Here is a 22,472-nt window from a genome sequence, read left to right as displayed (position 1 = left end):
GGCGAGTGGGACTGAAACACTTTCTTTCATTCCCAAAGGACGTCGGCTGAACGGCAGCAGTTTATTTGTCAAGGAAGTTTAGAGTTATGAGATTTGGCATTTAAGATTACAATTTTGTTGTTGTGGAAGAAGTGCAGGCTGCTAAGAGGTAAAGCCGGATGTCAGGAGCAGGAGGGTTCAACTGAGTTTAATTTTAAACAAAACTAAAGGAAGCTATGTCTACAGACCAAACAGACTAAGCTGAGACATATGAAACAAGAACAAAGAACCCCTGATGACAGACTAACGATAACCAAACTTGATCTGTATTAACAACCAATAGAATTAATGTATTTTGTGGTGTGGTACTTTCAAAATCTAAATAATTAACCATAGAACCAGACTTCAAAAAAGAAACTAATATTAATCCTGAAGGAAGAAACACATCTGAGCCAATGAAAGCATCTAACAACACAAAGGAAATCTGTTTGTTACCTTGCATAAAACCAACTTTAAAGACATTTCAACATGTGTTTGCGTAATATTCCATAACAAATGAGCACACAGCACCATATATTTGATTCTGGTTCACTACACAATTAATTAATTGTGCTATAATGTTTCAAGGCACTGTAAATTGTTTGATTGCTGGAAAACAAAACGTGTTCTCTTGTATTATAGACACAACAATAAAGCCTTTACAGCTGACTCCAATTGCTGCCTCTTTGTACAATGATTAAAACAACTTATGGTGCAATTTCATTCAGAAAAACATCCAAATTACACATGGCCACCACATCCTATGACATTCAGCTGTAGGTACACACAGAGATAAGTGATGTGTGCAGTCACACTTTAACTAAACCGCTCGTAAACCTGACTGTGATTGTACCATAATGCTATGGATGATTACACGTAACTGCAGATTGAGCTGCTAAATAGTTGTGTGCAGGAATTAAGTTTTCGTCAGTTATCTCCAGTTATTTATGTCCTGCCTGAATTCTAAATAATGTAGACAGGAATGCAGCTATAATGTAATGTGCTTATGGTGAGTTAGACATTAATTTGCGATTATGTTTTGTTAAATGAAAAAGGACTCCGTGTGTTAAATTACCTCTCATGGATATAAACACCGATTGTTCTGCAAGGTAGATTTTACCTGGATTTACTGAGCTACCAGAAACAGAGTATCAAATTAAACTGTGTGTTAGTGGATCATTGACTGCATCAAGCCCCTAGCTTAGCTAAACACAACAGTGTATTTGTGGCTCCCCACCAGCCACAAATACACTGTTCTCCAAAGTGCCTCAATAAAATCACAATGTTTAACAATACGTGAGAGCACAGAGCGGCAGCAGCACCGCACATCATCGGGGACACGTGACGTTCACAAAGCCGTGTGACTCAGTCCTCTCACTACAAAGATTTATGGCGGAAACCCCTCATCTCTTAAATCTTCAGCCTAAACACCCCACTGGTTCCACTGGTTAGTTCTGCTGACAGGTGTTATTAGAATATTTCTGCTTTGTGCAAAGCAAGGAGAAACGCAAGCAAAAACTGTTGGCTCAGGTTTGGTGAATCCAGTGGGACTATACTCCAGATGCATGGTGGCAACAAACTCTGTTGCCCAGGTGGCTAAGCAGCACATAATGCCGCAGCTGAGCTGCTGCAGCAGGCCTCCTGGCAGCAACACAAGAGCTGCCAGTCATTAGAGGAAAAAATTGAGTCTCCACAGAAATGACTGGTTTATTTATTCCAAAATGAGGGGAACTGGGGACATAGGACATATTTCACCAGCAATAAATAATACAGCAAGTACTCAAACAGGAGTACCACTACTTTAACATATTCTCACTTGGATAGAAGTAAAAGAGTAAACACTAAGTAACTAAGTATTCAGGCTGGTTAAGTACTGAGTACTGCTTAGTCAGATTTAATTTGTGAAAATCATGTAATCAATCAGGCAAATGCAAAATAGTGTGTAGATTCTGGTACTTTGGATAATAGAAAAATAAATCTAATCATTACAAAATAACATTTTTCAAATCTTCCTTTTTTACAGCATAGAACATCTAAACAGTTTGTAGAAATTAAGTCAGAATGTGTTCTGTAAGTTTTTCTGAAAAGTAGCTTGAAGTATCTTATTACACTCAGTCATCTGTTAGTCCAGGAATGTGTACTGCATGTTTAAGACGTTGTCTGGTTACCAGTCACCTCATAATGCAGCCTGGTCGACTGATGGATCTTCCAAGTTCAGAAAGGTGTCCTGTAAATTCAACAAATACAAACTTATGGAAAGTAACATGTAGGCACCAGATACATTTTGTGAAGTGATCTTTAACTTCTGAAAGATACCCTGTAAGTCCTAGCATAGTAAACAATAAGTTCTAGAAAGCATCCAAAAATAAATCATCTGATTATACATTTCACTCCATATAGGACTCTATAGGCTCCAGAAAAAATAAATAATTTCCAGTAGAGTGTTCTATAAGACATAGAGAGTACATTGTAAGTTCTAGTAAGTATCATATTGCTTTCAGAAGGTCATCTGTAAGTTCCAGGAAGGTACCTTGTAAGTCCAGCAAAATATTTTCTTAACTTTTGGGAAGTAACACGTAATTCCAGAAGAGAGCCCTGTAAGTTTCAGAAGGTATCTAGCTACAAGTCATCCCACAGCACAGCCTGGTCCACAAAGGTATCCTGGAAGGTCCAGCAGGTCTGGGTCGGGTTGTGTAGATTTTTCCTCCCACTATGGCAGCATACTGAATGTGGAGTGTCTGGCTTGTACCGGTTTTAAATGAAGAACCTAAATGATATTAAGTGCTTCTTGCATGGATTATTGTGGACTTTTTATGCTTCATATACTACATGGAGATGCAATATCTCAAAATGCAAATGCACATGCAGTTCCCCTGATAATATTTTAATTAACTCTGTAATTCATGCAGCCAGGCGTTCTTATCTCTGCTTTAAGTGAAAGGACAGCTGTTTGACCAGATGAGGTTGAAGCTTGAGTTTATGTGCAGAGCACATACAAAATGCACTTTAATATGCCAAGGGTGCAATAACAAGAATTAAAGCTTGCATAGTCTCAAAATGACTAAGATAAATCTGCAGAGTCTGACAGGTGTGTTGATCATTCTGACAGTACTAAAGCAGGAACTAAGTCTCTCACACTTTCAGAAATCTCTGAATGTGCTGTTGGAACTAACTCAGCAGCTCTCATATTTTTAGCTTCTCAGTGATGGATGATGGTGTTAGTGCCACAAGAAATTTTGCTCCTGAGCCAAAAAAAGTAAATGGAAGATTATTAGAGTGCTTAGTATTTGATATACATCCTCCCCACTTAATGTTTCTGTTATCCGCTCTAATTAATGTGACTTTAATATTTATGGACTCTGTTGCAAGCTGTTGTCACTGAAATCTGTCCAATTCTGGCAGAGGTTGACCAAAGTCACTCCCAGGCTCCTAAAGAAGCGTTTTTATTTACATTGTTGACTTATTACATGTCTGCTTTCTTCATTAAAGGTTTGCTTTAATCCAGGACAAATTCTCTTATCAGGGCCTAATGAGCAAGTAATTTCAAGTGGTAACAACAGTGTAGTTGATATTTATCACAAACAAAAGGGTCAAATTAGTCATCAAGGGAAATGTCACCGGGAGCAGCAACCTTTATAGAGGAGTCGGCCTTTGAGCCTCAGTGGCAAAGATGGAGAGTCATTGGGTGGAGGTGGAGTGGTCCTGAAACATAATGAGGACTGCTGTAGTGTCTGAGGCAAAAAATAACTCTATTTTAGGATTGCATCTCCGGATGCGTCATCTGAAAGCTGCTATAGGCTGCACAACCAGTCTGTTTCTATAGATGCATACACATGAACACCCTCTTCCTGAACAATCTGGAGTAAAAGTCAAGGATTTACCAAGTCTGGATAACTATGGAAAAATGTTTTTGTTCTGTTTTTCAACCAATATACATCCAATCATCCAGCTTTCGTGTGAAGTTATCATCCATCCGTCCATTGTTTGGTCATAATCCATCCGTTTGTTGATCTTCCATCCATCCATTAGACCAGTGGTTCCCAAACCTTTTCTCCTGGGCCCCCACAGTGGTTTCAAAACCATTTCTGGGGCCCCCCTATGGCTTACAAATAGCTGTCTGGATGAACAATGTGTGTGAGCAAAGGTTGGGGGGGGGCAGGTTATCCTTAGAGACTCCCAGCCCCAGCTCCAGACGAACAAGGGTGGGGGAATCAGGGAATCAACTTTTTGGGGGCAAAATGAACCATAGCTGAACATAGACAACAACCCCAGCAGCCTACAAGCTACTTGTTAACACGCTTAAGGTGATGTATTGATATTAGCTAGTCATCTTGTAGCCCCCTAGAGGGGGCGCACCCCACAGTTTGGGAACCTCTGCATTAGACCATCGACTCGTCCGTTTAATCACCATCCTTTGACTTATCCATCCATCCATCAGTCAATTGAATTGAATCCGTTTCAATTCCATTGAATTCCAAAATACTTTATTTACCCCAAAGTGAAATTAATATCTTCCAAGTTTCATTATAGATGGTGATGCTGTGTTTGAAGTATCTCTGGGAAAAGGCCTCCGACTGCGGACGGCTGACATGACATGCTTACAGCTTGTCTACTAATTCATATAATGTACTTTTGCTATGCTTCTGTGAGTCTCTGGAAAGATTGAGGCTCTTTGCCGCCGCTCTTTGGTTTTGACCAACCATGATGCCGCCTTCTCAACTGCACTGGGGTTTCGGGTTGTAGTTTTAGGTATTACCTGAGCTTTTGAGATGCTAATCTGCTGCTCCCATATGTGTAAACAATTACTTGCTGCCACGGTAACACATATTAACACCTGTCCAAAAGTTAAAAAGGGCAAAAATCCAATCACCTGCATAGCATTCAAAACCCAAGGGAATAAGCATGCAATAATTTAACCCAAAAAATATGACTAAAAGTCTAGAAAAAGAAGCAATCAGAAGTACCATAACAGAGCTACTCCAACATGCTGGCACCACAAACGGTGCAATCCATCATCCATTCATCTACTTATCCATGCATTCATCCATTTGACCATCCACCTGTCATCTTCCTTCCTTCTTTCTGCCATTTATTTTAGGTATCATATTTAAACTCTGATCACTGATAAAAAAAATAACTACCATAAATTCATGGTAGACATCTGTCTGTGTGCCCAAATAAATATTTTTAAAAATGACTGAGAACCGTGTAAATTTGCGTTTGGAAAAGTATTGAATTTTGACATGAAAAATGTGAAAGGACTCTGCAGCATGCACATTTAGGGCATTCAGGCACCGCGAGACGTATGAGAAATGGATTGGAGTGTAAATGCGACTTGTGATTTTATCGATGAATCACTTGAGTCTCGCTTGGATTATTTGGTCAGCAGCTTCTCTGAGATATAAAGCTGGAGATCTAGATTCAGCGCCGATATTGGAAGGGGATTTCAGATATATCCCGACCTCACTGTGATTCCCTGCTCCGCGCACTCTGCAGATGAATTAGTTTGTTTAGTTTTCATATACACCCCATGAGCACGCTGCAAGATTGAAATTTAATGTCAGGCTAAAACTCCCGAGGCCGATATTGATGTTAAACTTTAGCTTAAATGTCTGCGATGCAATCCGCGGGAGGTTTTACCTCTCTTCCTGAACAGATGATGTGACGCGTTTGGTCCTCAGTGCACTCTCTGTGCAGTCAGTGTGCAGCTTTGCTTGCATGATAAAACATCTTGCCCCAGGTTTAAGTCATAAAAGTGAAGCTGCTGGGCCAGAAAACCACATTTTCTGAGTAGGTAATCATGACCATTAATCATGTTGGCATTATTCGCTTTTTCGGCGACCAAAAGGAATAGGTCTGGGCTAAGGACTCTACCTCCGCGCTGTTGGTGAATATGTACTACCCCTCCCTCACCCTCCAGGTCCAAATAAATGCATATAACACAACCCACAAAGCCTTTTTTTCTGACTCACGGCCATTTGGACTGATTTGTGGCTGCAGCTGTGTGAAATTATCTGAATTGTGGCAGTTGAGCAAAAAAATATATACAGCAAATTAGCCATGTGTGGGACGAAGTTTTCTTAGATACCCACGACTGTCGTGACACAAACAACGTGTGCTCTACTAAAAAGAAACATAGCAAGAAGAAATAGGAATAGATATTCTTACACATTTAGCTGTGGGTAATGTTGCTTTGAAGCGACAAATAAGAATATTTATCAATTTAAATAAAAAAGTTTTTTAAAGATCCAAAGTATCAGAAAAATAGAAATTAAAAAATTTAAAACAATAACATCAAAAATGTAAATCCAAAACAGCAGTATAAGACTAACAATAGAAAATACTGCTTTATTCTACTGCTAGATTATACTTTCATTTTATAGGTGTTTCTCTTTGCAATACCAACTTAAGTCGCTAGAGAAATACCAGAATATTTCAACAAAATAAGCAATAAAATTAATAAAAACAACAAAACAAAGCAGTATTTCATTGTTAAATATATTAAGTTAATTTATTAAGAGAGCCAAAGAATGACTTGTAGCTCCACAGCTGTAGGCTGCAGCACATATCAACAGAAATTGATTTAATATTTACTATTCAGGGTTCATAATGGGGTCCAGAACCAGTTCTACCAAGGATCTGGACCTGGTTCAGAACCGCTCATGTTGATGAGTTAGAGTGGTGCCCGGTTTAAAGCAGACACCGCTACATTGATTCATCTTAAATTTCAAAAACTCCAGAGAAGGTAAAATGTTGTGGCGTAAACAGCATTGCTTTCCACTAATCAGCAGAGTACTATAAGCCTGGCGATCCACCAAGCAGAGTACTATAAGCCTGGCGGTCCACCAAGCAGAGTACTATAAGCCTGGCGGTCCACCAAGCAGAGTACTATAAGCCTGGCGGTCCACCAAGCAGAGTACTATAAGCCTGGCGGTCCACCAGGCTTTACTTGGGCCCCCACCAGGCTAAATGCTGTTTTTTAAAACACCAATAACAGTAAAGATGGATTAAGCTAGGTATATACAGTAGTTGCACCAATTGCACCATTCCTTCACCTGCCTGTTGGCCTCACGTCATTTCAAAATTATGATGCCTGCCCAACCCCATCTGAGTTTTTGTAATTTAAAAATTCATGGTCCCTAGCGCCCTGACCACCGGGCAGCAGGATTTCTGGGGGAGACCGTGCTGATAATAAGCTGGTCTTCAAAGTAAATATCCCCAGCATGTTTTCTTCATTTTCGCTAATGTCATCAAGAAAACCACTAACATATCCAAAGTATGTCTTCAAAAGCGTTAACTGCTGGTTTGATACCAACTATCTGAAAACCTTCAAACTATTCCTTCACCACCTGGAAATCCCACTTCGGATAAAAGCTAAAACAATGTTTTAGAGTAGGTTGTAGATATTATTCCTTATCGACACTAACATGCGTCTTTTTTCTTGTAGTGCAACTTCTAACGGTGAATCTTGGTAAAGACTTTCTGTTGTACCGGATCGTCCCCAAAGAATTTACGTGACTTTTCATTCTATGCAGTGAAAGAGACCCACAGCAGAGTAAATTTAAGCAAAGTACCCAGTTCCAGCGAGTCCGATGTGAACCCTTCTGATGTGGAAATGAGCTTCTCTTTCACAATGCAGCAATTTGTTTTCTGTGTCAATACCTTGAAAGCAAGGCAAGCCACTCTGCTTATTTCAAGACTCCAATCGATCCAGAGAACTCTATACAAGCCAAATTGCCTTGGAAACAAGTAACACTCATCACTTGCATTCAGGAGACTCAAAGACTGAAGACAGCTGAAAAAACTGGCTTAAGATGAGCAGTTTTTGCTGTTTCACCTTAAACATGGCTGCCTTTCAATTACCATGCTCTCCAATGTTGTTATTCTGCTGTGCCTTTTGGGAACTGGGTGACTGCTTGGGAGGATTATGATAAAATTAGGTCATACACACAATGAAACTGCTGCAGTTTGTCATTTTGCAATGTGCTGCCATGTTACCAACCCATAACAAGGTCGGAAAATGCCGCCATGGGTCTTTTTTTTTTCCTTCAATAATTTAAAAAGCAAACTGATAGCTGCAAAGCCCCTACCTCACCTTATACCCAAACTGCCACTACTGGCAATGTTGCTGACAAACTGTGGTGATACTGGATAATGACTTCTCTCATGTGGTGGAAAGAAATAACGGAAGACGTTATTAGATTGGGAGCTAATTTAGAATCTGAGCCAGCTTAAACCGAGACTTTATCTCACCGGTGCAGCAAGTCAACGATGCACATAAAATCACCTCATGCTGTCGGGTGTTATCGTGGAAGTCTTCATGTCTTAAAGGTGGGGTTAAGCATCCTCTTCATGTTCATTTTGGTAGAGGAAGCACACAGCATGCCTGAGCTTTACATTATCTGAATTTATGTGTTATAAATCTAGAAGTGATTATCTGTCTGACTGGAAAATGAAGCTTATTGTTAAAACTTTTTTTTATCCTTTAATTTTATTTAAATCATGTTTATTTTAATTGGCTTGTCTCTTCCATCTGGAGGTCTGAGTTACTGTGGTCTCGTCTTCAGCTTGCCTCTTATTACATCTGCTCCTTGTTTCTGGTGAGTACACCTGTTTCCACTTACCTAATCAGTCTGTGCAGTACTTCAGTTTTCTTTCCACTCCAGTTAACGCGATGCTGTGTTCCAGGTGTGTATGCGGCGCCTTCGCTCTGCTTGGTCCGTATTGCATCAAATACAATTTTAGTTTTTAGACTCTACAACCTGTTTAGATGTTATTAAAGGCTACAATCAATGTTTAGCGACATAAATGGCATAATTCTTTAAATGAATCATAATGTCAGATAAGTAATTTTATTAAAATAAAAAAAAATCACTGCAAAATGAATCTTTGGAGGTTGCTTGTTGCTGTAGATCATAAGGCTCACACTATTTTCTAGAAATAAAGAAATTTCATAATAATGATTAAAATTGAAAACCAGTGTACCTACTGGTCTTCAACTATGTGAAATGAAACTGGGAATGTTCAACTGATGATTATCAGGCACTCCTGCTCTCAGTTAAGTGGAGTGTTAAATGCAATGCACCTGGCTTCTAGTTCCCACCACTCAGCCCTCTGAAAATTTCAAAGCCAGCTCTTATCTTAAGGATCAAATGTCCTGTAGAATTGTGGTGTAGTACTTTTCCAAAACCTTATTATCTCCTTTGTCATCTCCTTTGGCAGGAGCTTTTTAAGTGCTATCAATTTAAGGTGTAGCTACGTAGCAAGAAAATATCAAAATTATAAAGGATAGTGGGTCCAGAACACCCACTATCCAAATTAGACCAATTAAATGTTTTTGTCTCATTTAACAAAAGACAAGTTTAGTTTTTCTTAATCATTTCCTTAAAGACTAGCAGTGGTCTCAGCTTTACTTTAAACAGTTCAGGTTTGACACACTCTCCTTAAAAACTGAAAAAGCCCTTCAGATTGAAGCAAACTGAAAACCTCACATCAGACACCAAATTCAGTTGGACTACCAAGCTGCATGTTGTCATACAATGTTTAGACTGGTCACAACACGTGTAAATGGCAGCTTGGCATTCATTAAACATGCATACAGTAGACTGAAGTAAATCTGCATATACGCGAGACTGACTACAAATACCTGTTTTAATATTTTAAACACATATACTTAATATGCAATATTACTACACACATTTAAAGCTATCATGGCAGAAGCAAATGCCTAGAGTCGAATGGCAGCTCTGCATATCGTCATCTTTCTAAAATAACGGTCCAAGTCATTTTTTGCTAAGATTATTTAGGAAAAAAAATATTTTGACAAAAAAATAAATAAATACTTCGGCCATTATTTAGGAAGGCGACAATATGCTAGCCAGTAGCATGTCACGTAGCATTGCGCTGCCCCCTGGTGGAGCAATGCCCTGATGATGAGCCATATCATCCCTCTACGTTCCCAACAAGGTCAAATATTTCAATGACCATCAAAAGTGTTTGTAAAACATATTTATGCATTATTAAAAAAAAATACTAATTTGTTACAAAACCACACAGGAGGTCACAAGGAACACAGAGGGTCATGGTGTGGAAACACCAGCCATTTCTCACAACAAGGTAATGCTATTTGGTTACCTGAGCAGACACGAGATTGGCGGTGGCTGCATCATGCTGAGGGAAAGGTGTTCTCTGGCAGGGATGGTGAAACTGGTGATGTGAAGATGGATGGAGCCAAAAACAGCACAACACTGAACAGGAGTAAAAGAAACCGTTGGTAATTGCTAAGCAGATGGTTTCAGCTTTTAAAGTATGGCCAACAAACACATGAATAACCAAACTCAACCTGTGGAGGCTTTTACAAAGTGGAGTCACCTTTCAGGTTTGCCTACAACTGCATTTTTTACATCCCCATCTCATGCAGCTTTACTGTCTTTTCACCTGCAGCTGACTAATAATGAAGAAATGCCATCAAAGTAGCGTTTTAAAGGGCACTTCTCTCACACAGACAACTCTGTGCAAAGATGCTCCCCAGGGAGACTTTCTTTTATTTTTAATCTGCTTTTAAAGTCGCAGAACCTTAAAAGGTGAGAAGAAAATCTGGTTCTCTTTTCTGCCATCACTCTGTTCAATATATTGAAGGTTTATGGTTTTGATGTGATGTACAACCTCCTTTCTGTGCAAAAAGGCATGTTTACAAATAGAAATATTGACAAAAACTTACTGAAAATGACACAGACAGATCATAAACTGGATTATCATGGGTTTCAGACCAACATCTCCAAGTTGCTTGAAGTAAAGAGAACTTTACTTATCTTTTTTGGAAGACTCAAACTGAGATACTGAACAAGGTTTTTAAAGCTTTTTTAAAATTTGCTCTCCCCTTACATCTTGTTTCCAAATGCACCAGTTTTTCTTTAGAGCAAATGCAGCTCCAGAAATATATTAAGACTGTAAAGACTTATACTGTAGGCCATTTAGGTAGACAAACGTCTCATTTTAGTGTCATTGAAGCCATATGTCCAGCAAGGTTCAATCAGGGATGTAAAATTAATTTATTATCCCCACCATTATGCTGCTTGTGTCCCAGTGTTGGGTAGCAGCTGGGTAATCACACCTATCTGCTGGAGGCATTTTTAATCAACAGCTATAAGGAAAGTGCAACAATGAAATCCTGTTAACTCTGCAACCCAGATGGAAACCATCCGGTGTTAATGACCCTATTCAGGAGCAGCATTGTGTTTGTGTGACTAAGCTTATGAATTTTGTTCCTGAATGTGATGTTGTCGTTATAAAATCATGCAAAAATAGCATTTTAATGTGCTTATTTTTCAATGTTTTTGTAGAACATCGTTTAATGTGAACTGCAACTGGGTACAGGTTTTTCGTTTCAAATTTCTTTTTGGGTCAGTTTTTCATGACATTATATCCGTTTAAGAACAAAACAAATGTCTGCTCGGTTTTATTATCTTTGTTTCCAATAAATCATAAATAATAGGGTGCAGCACATAGTAAAAGGTTTTTCGTTTTCTTTAATTTAGAATACAGGGAAAATCCGGAACTGAATGTTTGGTTAAAAACTCATCGTTTAAACCACAGTTATGTTTTTTTTTTCTTATAAATCGGGAAACTAAATACAAAGAGCAGACATTTCTTAGTGTTTCAATCAAAATCCCAACAAAATGATGCTGTATACGTTAGACAATCTTTTTAAAAATATAGATTACATGCCTCCTTGTATATTGTGTCAGGATGATTTTGTTGTGTTTCCAGTTTGAATCCAAACAATTAATTTTACACAGTAAATTTATTTTATACTCCCAGCAAGAAAACTGACAATCTTTACAAATTAAGCAGACTATTTAAAAGCCATAAATGACATTGTAAACTGTTGAACAGATTTTTTCCCCCCTAAGTATTCAAGTTATCATTAGTGAGTTAATCTAGTTGATTGGTCTTATCAATCTACAAACAATTAATTGTTAAGTGGCCACAGGTGGCCATTTTAATGATTTCAAGAAAGCAGGCCGTTTTTACATTATAGGGCTATTTTTTTATATGCTTAATTTTTTTTTTTTTTAAATGACCATTTCACATTTTGTCAGCAGCGTTACATTACGACTGAATAAACACAGAACATTGTGGCTTTTGTCACATTAATAAACTTAGACATATTTATAAAATATAACAGGAACCTCTTTAGTTGCTGGATAGAAAAATAAAAGATAAGGATAAAATATGCGAAACACACCATGAACAAAGAGACGTTAATACTGAAATGCCACCTGAATGTTAAAACTTCGCTCCATGAAGTGTATTTACTCACAATTAGCCCTTAAAACTATCATGTTTTTACCGTCATGTTACAATTTTTCTCGATTATACCTCCGCATTCAGTCATCTTCACCTTCATAGCAAAGCAGTAATTTTTGTTAAAGTTGGCGCTGCTCCGTCATGCAGCTCGGCTGAGTTGAAAGGTGAAACTTAAGGAGCTTGTTGGGTTTTTATATTTCAAAACAGAACCACATAACGTGCATTTTACAAGCCGCACAGGACTCTTGTTTGGACCGTTTCTTTTTCCAGTTCCGTGTAAAACCCCGCCATCTTTCCTCCTGGCTCCGCTTAATGATGTCCAGCTGCGCCCTCTGCTGGATGGCGGGAAAACTACACATAACTTTTTCTAACCTAACATATTGCGAACATACCAGTATAATACTGATCCTTTAACTACGCTGACACAGTTAGGGTTTCCTTGCCTGTTATTGTGTTGTAGGTTAAAGCCAAGATTGTCTCAAATTGTAAAGTCATTCCCCATAACACTGAAGATACTGCTTCCAAACTGGTTCAAACCCCAGATTGGCAGTCCTGTCTTTTCAACACATAAAACATGTGCATAATTGTGTAGTGTGTTTGCTCAGCTTTCACAAATGTTGAGCAGCTGCGTTGCATCACACCCTTCTTAAGCAGTCGGGTTGAAGATCCTGACGTCTAAATAATACATTTAAACAATAGTAAACTTTGCAGAGCCCCACAGTGAAAGTGCTGTTTGTTCTCACCATGTAAAAATTTGCTTCTGGTGTACTCTGTCCTGTTTACCTTTGGGGTGTCTGGATTTGAGTTGTTTTCATGGTTTTAAGTGTGCTTTGTAATTTCCCAAAATTAACCTTTTTCTATTTTTCTTTGTTTTACCTTGGAGGGATTGTTACTGATGGTTTTCTATCACCTGCTGTTCTCCTCTTGCAGTTATCTTCATTGAGACCACCTGTGTTTCACCAGCCTTGGTGAGAACATATGATCTTGTCTTATCCTCTAACTCAGTTTGTCTGTCTGCTTCCTGTGACGTGTTCTGGATTTCTTGTATCATCCATTTCGGTTCTGTTGCTCTTTCTGTCCCAGGAGGCGTTTAGAGTCTTTTGTTCCTTCAGTCTCCAACAATCTTGACCTCTATAAGTCAACAGCCAAACAAACTGCCCTCCTTTCAGACCTCAGGCCTCCAGAAAAGATTGTAAACATTCAAGAAAAGACAACAGTGTCAACAACTGAGTTTGTCAAAGAGGCCATGCTTAATTCATATTAGAAAACTGGTGGACTCATAAATATTTGAAGCCAAATGTAAAACTGATATTCAGCGCAGTGATAAGTCTTACTTTGCAGATTTCATTTGTTTTTACTTTCCATTTACATTCACTCTACATGTTTCTGGTCACCAAACAAAAATTAAAATTAGCTAATGCTAGTGAGTATATGTAGTTTTAGCCTACAAAGTCCCAAGGTTCCAGCCTTGGGACTTTGTAATAGATGTCATTTTTGCCCAGTTTTTCTTTCTGATTGTTGAATCATCAACACTGACCTTATGGAGTCACGTGAGCCCTGCAGTGCTCTAGATGTTGTTCTGGGTTCCTTGGTGACGTCCTGGATGAGTCGTCGAAATGCTCCCAGGGTCATTTCTGAAGGTCGGCCCCTGCTCTAATGGTTCATCACTGTTTTATGCTTTCTCCATTTGTGGGTAATGGATCTCACTGCAGTTCACTGGAGTCCCAAAGTTTTAGAAATAGCATTTCAACCCCTTTCTGGACTGATGACATCAATGAGTTTTCCTCCTCTGTTTTAAAATTTCTTTACGTTGTGTGATGATGTTTTGTTTGTTGAGCTCTTTTAAAATCATTTATTGAACCTTCAGGTCGCATTCAGACTGTTTCTTCTAATCTGTAAAGGGGCAAACTGTACAGGTGCTCTTAAATGTGTATCCTGGTTAATTTACAAAGTAAATGTAATCTTCTGGATTCATTTGATTACCTTTTTCATTTGCAGAAACTTAACAGCGTCTCGATTCTGCCCCTTTGAAATCCTGCTCGGTTCTCCTCAGTACTTTCTTACATAAGAGCACGTCTACAATCTGCCTCACTGAGGTCTTTTCCATTTTCCCCCTTTCCCTATCTTCACTTTTTTTGTTTCATCAACTGGTGTACTCGACATCTGCTGCATTATGAGACAGAAAAGGACCAAAGATCTACTCAGATGTGTATTGAATCAGTTGACTCCCCTGGGAAAGAGACGTGTGCATGTTACATGGGAATGTCTGTAGCAGAAATACTCCATGTTTTAATGCATTCTAAAGAGGAAACAAAACAAGCTAAAAGCTAACTTGTGGAATAAATTAATATGCTGATGTTGAAGCTTCTCTTCTCATCAACAAAATGCACTAAAAAGCCACTCATAATCATAATTTCAGTGTGTTTCTGTTCACTCCCTTTGAGAACTACCCAGAACCCAGTGACTGAACTCTCATGATAAGCTTCACTGATTCTCTTTATGAGTTGGTAAAAGTAGAGCAGACTGTAGAATACCTGATTTTTGTCTGTGAGCGCACTGGGAGCTAGCAGGAATAGCAACTCTCAGTGGGATGCTAAACTTTATTGCATGCCAACAACTAACGCTCTAATGATTTCTAATGCTCCCCCTTGACGTCTTAAGACCACCAGCCATGTTCCTTCGTTTTCATCTTGTTCACTAAGCTGCCATAGCAACTGCATCGCCAAGTCTCTGCAACAAAAAAACAAAATAAAAAAAAAGAAATCATAAAAGGCTCAATATTCAGTGGGATGGCAAAGAGGATCATGCACGAGGCTTTCAAAGATGCACACAGCTGCGGCATGTTGTTTTGCACAACACAATTGTGCGAAAGCGAAGTCGCTCTTAGTTTTTCCTCTCACCTACAAACAGTTGCACATGCAGGGGGTGTGTTGGGTGTGTGTGTGTGTGTGGGGATTTACAGACGACTGACGCTCCAGGTTGAGGATGTTGTTCAGACGTTGGTGTACAGCAGCAGCAGAAGCTTTGAGAGGAAGGGAGACGCTGGGTGGGGGGGAGGAGGAGGAAGAAAAAGAAGGTGCAAATGCTGAATAATGGATGACAAGAGGTGAGAGAGTGGAATTCAGCTGCCGCTCTCGCTCCCCAGAACGCAGAGCGTGAATCATCCTCGACATGGATCAAATGGCAGAGTCCACTGAAGGGCTGGGTCGGTGCAGCGAGCAGTGCAGAGGGTATCTGCCAAGTCTGGGAGTCTGGAAGCAGGAAGGGTGGAGGAGGGTGGAGGAGAGATGCTACAGCAAACAGAATGGGTGAGGAGTACCGCTGATGTTACTGGAAGTGAAACCCAAACACAGATGCTCATTTCTTTACATGTTTCACTCAACGTGTCGGGTCAGACCTCTGTCTCCTGAATGAGAATGAGATCTGACTGTAACTGATGGTTCTTTATTAAATCATGGGATCTATAACTGCGATTCTTCATGGAGGTTTCCTTTCAATATCACAGCCATTTATTCTTCAATTCTCTCACTGCAGATGTTTTTAAAATGTTTGATGCAGGTCCCAGAAACCATTGGTTCCATTGGTAGCATACAGTAAAAACAAACTATGTTCACACTGAAATGTTAACATCTTATCTTAATCAGGACAAATGGGTTTGCTTCGTGTTTAATCTTCTTTCAACTTGTTCCTTTACATTGTTTTAGGAACGTCAAATTGTAGCCGTCTTGAAGGATCTGTTCCAAATTGCAATTTTGTTTCCCAACTGAACCGGGTCTACCAGACTGTCAGAAAATACAGTGAACTGGATTCTTTAAACTGCATTGAGATTTTACCTTTGCTATAAATTAGAAAGAAATAAACTGAAACAAATTAAACTTGAATTATGGCTCATCAGGCTGAGACTGGCACCTGGATGACTCAGCCATTTTAGTCAAGTTTTTGGATTACTCATTGCTTTTTGAAACACGTCATTCTTTCCTAAACTAAACAAAACAAACTGCCCCCTCTGGTCTCCTTGTATTAAATATATTGTTATCTTCCACTTGAAACTTGAAAACATCATATTACTTATTTCTGTCCAAGCTAAGAATCTGTAACCAGAGCATTTCAGAATCAAGCTTTAATATGCATTAGTGAACTTTCACGCCTACTTGACTTCTAAGCTCTTCTGATCAAGGCCTTGTTCTTGGTCTTTTCTTCCTGACTTAGAGGATGATTGAAGTGTGTGTGTGTGTGTTTGTTGTCCTTGGCTCAGGGCAGACTTCCTCTGGGAATCAAGACTTCAGGCTTTACATCACATCTGAAAACTCGTTTTTTGTCTGGATGTTTTTGTGTCTCACTCACTCGATTTAGGATTCAGCTGCTGTTGTTTTGTTGCAGTTTTCTTCCTTTAAATGTTGTTTATGCATGTATTTGTTTTCTATGTATTCCCAGTTCAAAATAAATGTATTTATGTGCGCAGTGCAACATAATTCCTTTTTCTAAAAAAACCCACTGCATTCATTTACAAACCCACAGTTTCAGAAGGATTGCCTTCTGTTCACCCTTGTTTCATAAACATCCTCAGCAAATTTCTAACAAACATCCTTGAAGCGTTAACTGCCTTCAGTGTCTGTGTTTGTGGCAACAAAAATACAAACGGGGTCTGACTTCAGTGTATATTTGAAAGTAGAAACTCTGTCAGCAAATTAACCATCCAGCATCTCCAACTTCATGACTGACTTAAAAATGAAAACCCAGACAATCCCAGACTAAAACCCATCAACTTTGCAACTTGAAGCCTTTCTCCACTGCTATATCACTGTTAGTTACATTACATTGCATTACTTCAGTCCATTGTGCACTGAGTGAAAGCTGTGCTTTCAAGCTGAATACAATAAACTGGTTGAAACACTTCCTGCATTGATTGAATGCTTCAACATGCTGATCTCTGTGTTATCACCGTGCAGCAAAGGATGTTGACATGGTTTTTTTGGGATTGTTGTGGCCAAAAATGACTGATTTTTCGGTATCTTTTTCAAAACATTGCGGTCAAAGTTGCAATTTTTTAAAAACTTTATTTGTGCCATAGCATAGTCTTACAAAAAAAAGCACATAGTCTCGTTTTTTCGTCAAGTTATAATCCTTCAGAAGTGAAATTAGACGGGAGCTAAGAAGACAGATAAAAATTCAACCGAGTTGCAGTAATTCATCAGAAAAGAAGGAAACTGAAAACCTTAAAGGTGATTGGTCAGATTTGCGGAAAGCAGCGTTAATTGGTGAAAATTGCAAATTTAATTGCATTTAAAAAGGGGGAAGAGTTTAATTGAATCATTGATAATTAGTTATTATTTGCAGAAATGTGTTTATGGACCAACGTGGAACTCAGGCACAATGAATAGATTACACTCGCAGACTCAGATTGTAAATGTTAGTTTCTTTAAAGGCTGGATGGGTGAAAATCTTTCAGACTTATTAAAGATCCTGTACAAAATGAGATTAAAAACGTATGGTGTTCTCCTCAAAGAGAAATGCTCCGCCACACAGTCAACATGTTGATAGCCAGAAGAAGTGCTAAAGTACTTTCAAGACAGTCTGAGAACCAGCTTCTCTGCAGGTTGCAGTAAGAAAACAGACTGTTTGTTTTCAACTCAGACGACCTTCAGAGTGGAAACTTATTCCACACAAAGTCCATAATAAGAATGATTAAAAAAAAAACTACAACTTAGTCCAGTTATTAGACTTCACAAACCAAAGTTCAGAATATTCACTTCAGGTTTAGTTTCATCAGACTGAAGGTGCTGCCTCCAAAACAACGCAGACCTCTGTCTGAGGTTAATTTCTCTCTCTTACCAACAGATTCAAGGTCTTTTGCTCTAGATCTGTGGTTGATAAGACACATTTCACATGTAAACACATTCATCTCTGAAACACAGAACCTGTCTGAGGCCAGATTTGCATCCTTTAATAATTTTTAGAAGTCTGTGCATTGAAATAATGTTTCTTGTATGACTACAAATAATGTTTTGTTTTTCAATCCCTTTCCCCTCCAAACACTTTGCACCTGCTGTTTACCATCCACATTCTTCTGAGCTTGTCGTTATAATGGGAGGGGGCCCAGGGGAGGCCATCTAAAACGGCTCTCTGATGTTATTTGAGGCGACCGAGAGCCGCTGCGTGAGTCACATTTTCTCCTCTTTAAATCTGTTACTTACCATGAGAGACACGTAATTGGGAGGATTGCATGTTGGAGTTAAAGGGACAACGTTGACGTGTCTGCCAATTGAAATCCAGCCATCGGCTGCTGTATCTACCTCTATTACAAGAGGAAGCTGAAAATCTATCAACCTGTTCAATAAACCAGGATGTCTCTTCAAGTGTAGATGGTTGTATTGATGGCACAGGGGAGTTCATGCTCTCAGCTGTGCGATTCCGGTTTACGCCTGTGTTCTTGTTTTTGTGTTTTTCATCCGTGTTCAGTTTCTGCCTTGTTGAACCCATCTTCAGCCTCCTTTGTGCCACACTGCTCTCCTTCCTCCTCCTCTCGCTGTCAGGCTGCCAATAGGAGGCATGGAGTCAGCGACGGCTCGCCCAACGCTCGGCCCAGCCGTGAGTCTGCAATCGCTGCAGCTGCATCGCCGCTGATTGGTGCTCTGGTGTCGGCCGCTGCTGTAGGTGACTGATCAGCTGCTTTCTTGGATACACAAGTCTTCTGTTGATCAATTGCTCCATTAATCCAGCAGCAGAATGGGTAATGCACAGCTAGAGGGGATACACGGCAGCGCCGCGATAGAGGCACATGTAGTCGCTTGGCACCTCTTGTAAAACAACCCCGCTGGTTGTTGTTTTTGTTCTTTTTGGAACGGGGGTCTCACATGGATGACGCCCTCTAGATCACTGGTTTTCAGAGTTGGGGGCCACCAGGGGGCGCTGTGGTGGGCTTCAGAAAGTGGGAAGGAAGATGAGAAATAAAAATTAATTCCATCAATTTATTCTTAAATCTTTCAACATAATTTTTGTTTTCCGTTATTCAGTCATTTAAAAAATTATTTATTTAAATGTCAGTTCAGATGCTCATTTTCTAACTGGCTGCCAGTCAAATTCATTAAGCTCAGAACGTAGCAAACACGAAATGGAAAAGCTACTGACAAACAAGAGAACGCTGCTGCAAAAAGCCATAAGAACTGTAAAGATAAAATAAAATCTGATCTGATTTACATAAAATATCACATATTTTCTCATGATCAAAAGAGGGCGTTGTAAATAAACAAAGGTATTATCTGGAAATAAAGTTATATTATCAGATAATAAAATGTTCTACTTCAGAAGTCATGAGGCAGCATAATGCTGAATGAATGTAATAATTATTGAAAGGTGAATAAAAGACATTCTAAAAGTTGATGACTTTCACTTATTGTGCAGCATTGTCAGCAGCCAGGGCTGGAACGGTTTGGAATCCTTTTAGACTCATTTTGATGATGTGACACTGTTTGTAAAAACAGAAAAAAAGTAAAGAAGGAGAGTTTTTATTCTTCTGAAGCCCCGGAGTAGTTCATGAAACAATCACTCGGCCTGCACCAGAAATGACCAAGTCAGAATTAAATGGATTTCCACAAAAAAATTCAGAAATGTCAAAACAAAGCCAGCAATTACCAACAGCCACTTCAGCTATGTCGCCTGGGCAAACAATGCAGGCCTGACAGCTCTCTGACAGACCTCACGGCTAAAAATGGCTCCTTGAGCATGAAGCTGGCCCTGTTTTCAGCCTGACCGGACTTCCACTGCCGCACAGCCTTCACACCTACATTTAACTGGCAAAGGTTGTCTGTTGTTTTTTTCTTTTAGCTTTGAGGCATAATATGTCAAGCACATTGTTCAGACACTTGACTAAAACTGAGTAGTGTTTGTTTTGCTGAAGTAGTTCATTACGAAGTGGATGGTTGGAACAAGATGCATCAAGTCAGAATATTTTGGCCGGAATCATCAGAAGTCATTTTGATTTTCCCTGTGACAACCACAGCAGAAGAACATATACATGTATCATTGTATCATCACAGTAAAAAAAATTCCGTAAATTTGTCCCTAGTTTCTGTCAACACTGTCAGACATGAAAAGAATGTAAAAAAAAATCAGGCATTATTGGGGGGCACCAGAACTTCTGAGGACCCCATGACGTCGTCTTTTCTCTTCCTTTGCTAAGACAGCTAGTTAGCTCTGGTTAGCTTAAGTTATTCTTTAGTTTTTTCTTCTGTTTTATTCCTAAGTTGCTTGTCACAACCATGATGTGTCAACTCCATAACTGACAATTTACAAAACTTTGATGACATTTTGTAAAATAAAAGCTTAATTCTGGTATATTGTAAAGGTTTCATGGACCTGATGAGCTACAATATGGCCGCCTTCAGAATAACATCATATAAATTGAGGTAGTTTGGCTTTTTGTCAACTCCATCAGAGTTTTTGTGACTCTTTCAGTGAAATTGTTGTCAAATCTCACCTAAATGTGCAATTAATTAATTTTAATGTATTTTACATGAATTGCATTACTTCACATGTACCAAGTTTTTCATTTTACTCACTAGTTTGTCACCACCTTCAGTTCTGTGTCAACTCCGTCAGATGGACTTTTTGTTGTTTTTGGTTTTAAATAATATTTATTTTGTTTCTTGAGAAGCATTTATCTGTAAAATGAGTAAAAATATCACTAATGGGGTATTTTAAAAATCATTTTATATTTATTTTTGTCAGAGTTGATGACAAATTTCTGGGTCAGGTCGATTAAAAATTTAATTAAAAAAAAAAAATGTTGCAATTGGGAGCCTGCACCTTAGCATCTTTACATTTCCTAAACATTATTTGTCATATTTGCATACATAAGGTTGAGAAACAATAAAAAAAAAATGGGAAAATTAAAACCCAGAATCACTGATTTATTTATTTTACCGAACTCAAAGTACCGTCCATTTTTTCAAGTCAAACTGAACTGGATGCGTGAAAGCTAACCGTTCATGGCGTCATGCTACTTATGTCTAATCCTGCTTTTTAAAAATGTCAAGCTGCAGTTGTCTTATTTGCTAAACATGATTTGATGTCCCGCAGTTAAATGACAGCAGGTGGTCATTTAACTTCGGTAAATATACTTTCCATGTCAAGTTGGGGGTTTTAGAATATGGGAAATGCCGCCTGGAGTGGGGGGTAGTTAGAGGTGGTGGTGGGGAGTGGGTGAGGGGAGTGCGGTCGAACGACGAACGAACGTAAACTGGGGCGGAGGGAAACCGTTAGACCAGGGGACGACCGTCAGACTGGGGTGGGGACGGCTCGTGTTTCAGTCAGCGTTAAATTTGTTGCATGTTCGGTGCTCTAATCAGGCATGTTGAGATTAAGTTAGGTTGATAAACTGTTACTGTTGTAGATGTAAATTGGAAGTTAGTGGATTGTACATACAGATAGTTAATTTTCCTATTTCTGAAATAGGAATAAACATCACTGAGAGTAAATAAAATAAAACTCCAATTGGGAGTTTTTACTGAAATGCCTGCTTGCAAACTCATTATCGGTTATTGTAGCTTAGCTTAAAAACTATATAAATAGTACTGTTCTAAATTTGTTGTCAGAACAAATTATTTAATTTAATTGTTAAAAAAAGAAATTATTGATTTAATTATTGGAAGACTTGCATGTTTTGGTGTTTATATTTCCTTCTCCTTATAAGATTATTTTGTTTTCTCTCCTGAACAGCTGCATCCAGAAACTCCTGAACTTTTCCTGGCAAGCAAGTAGGCATCTTTATAACAGGTGTGTTAGTGTTTTGATAAAGCCAAAAAAACAAAAAAAACGCACCTTATCCTAGCGCCAAAACTATTTTTTCCCCCGATTAGTTTATTTCCAAAAATTCAAATTGTCCAATTATATTGTCAATGGAAATTCTGCTGGTGAAGCTAACTGAAAATAAGCTCTCAATTTGCAAAGGAGAAAATCAATTGGACTCTAAAGCAAAGAAAGTCAAATGGTCAGATGAGTCCAGATTTACCCTCCTGCAGAGCGGCGAGCACTTCAGGGGGAGAAGAGGAGCAGACGGAGTGATGCAGACGGAGTGATGCAGACGGAGTGATGCAGACGGAGTGATGCAGACGGAGTGATGCAGACGGAGTGATGCAGACGGAGTG

The 22,472-nt window shown here is 39.0% G+C and overlaps 1 long non-coding RNA gene across 1 annotated transcript; it reads right to left on the bottom strand.

Annotated features, from left to right (window-relative positions):
• Window positions 1-1,710: 1,710 nt before the first annotated feature.
• Window positions 1,711-12,652, bottom strand: LOC103140511 (uncharacterized). The gene is made up of 4 exons (XR_476517.2): window positions 12,422-12,652; window positions 10,153-10,265; window positions 8,643-8,731; window positions 1,711-2,245 (listed from the first exon to the last, which is right to left on the bottom strand). It is a non-coding gene; the product is annotated as an uncharacterized LOC103140511 (long non-coding RNA).
• Between the last annotated feature and the right edge of the window lie 9,820 nt (window positions 12,653-22,472).

Source organism: Poecilia formosa, unplaced genomic scaffold (assembly GCF_000485575.1).
Source record: "Poecilia formosa unplaced genomic scaffold, Poecilia_formosa-5.1.2 Scaffold72, whole genome shotgun sequence".
Lineage (NCBI taxonomy): Eukaryota > Metazoa > Chordata > Actinopteri > Cyprinodontiformes > Poeciliidae > Poecilia > Poecilia formosa.
Note: the sequence above shows the minus strand (reverse complement) of the source record. Positions and strands in the feature narration are given on the sequence as shown.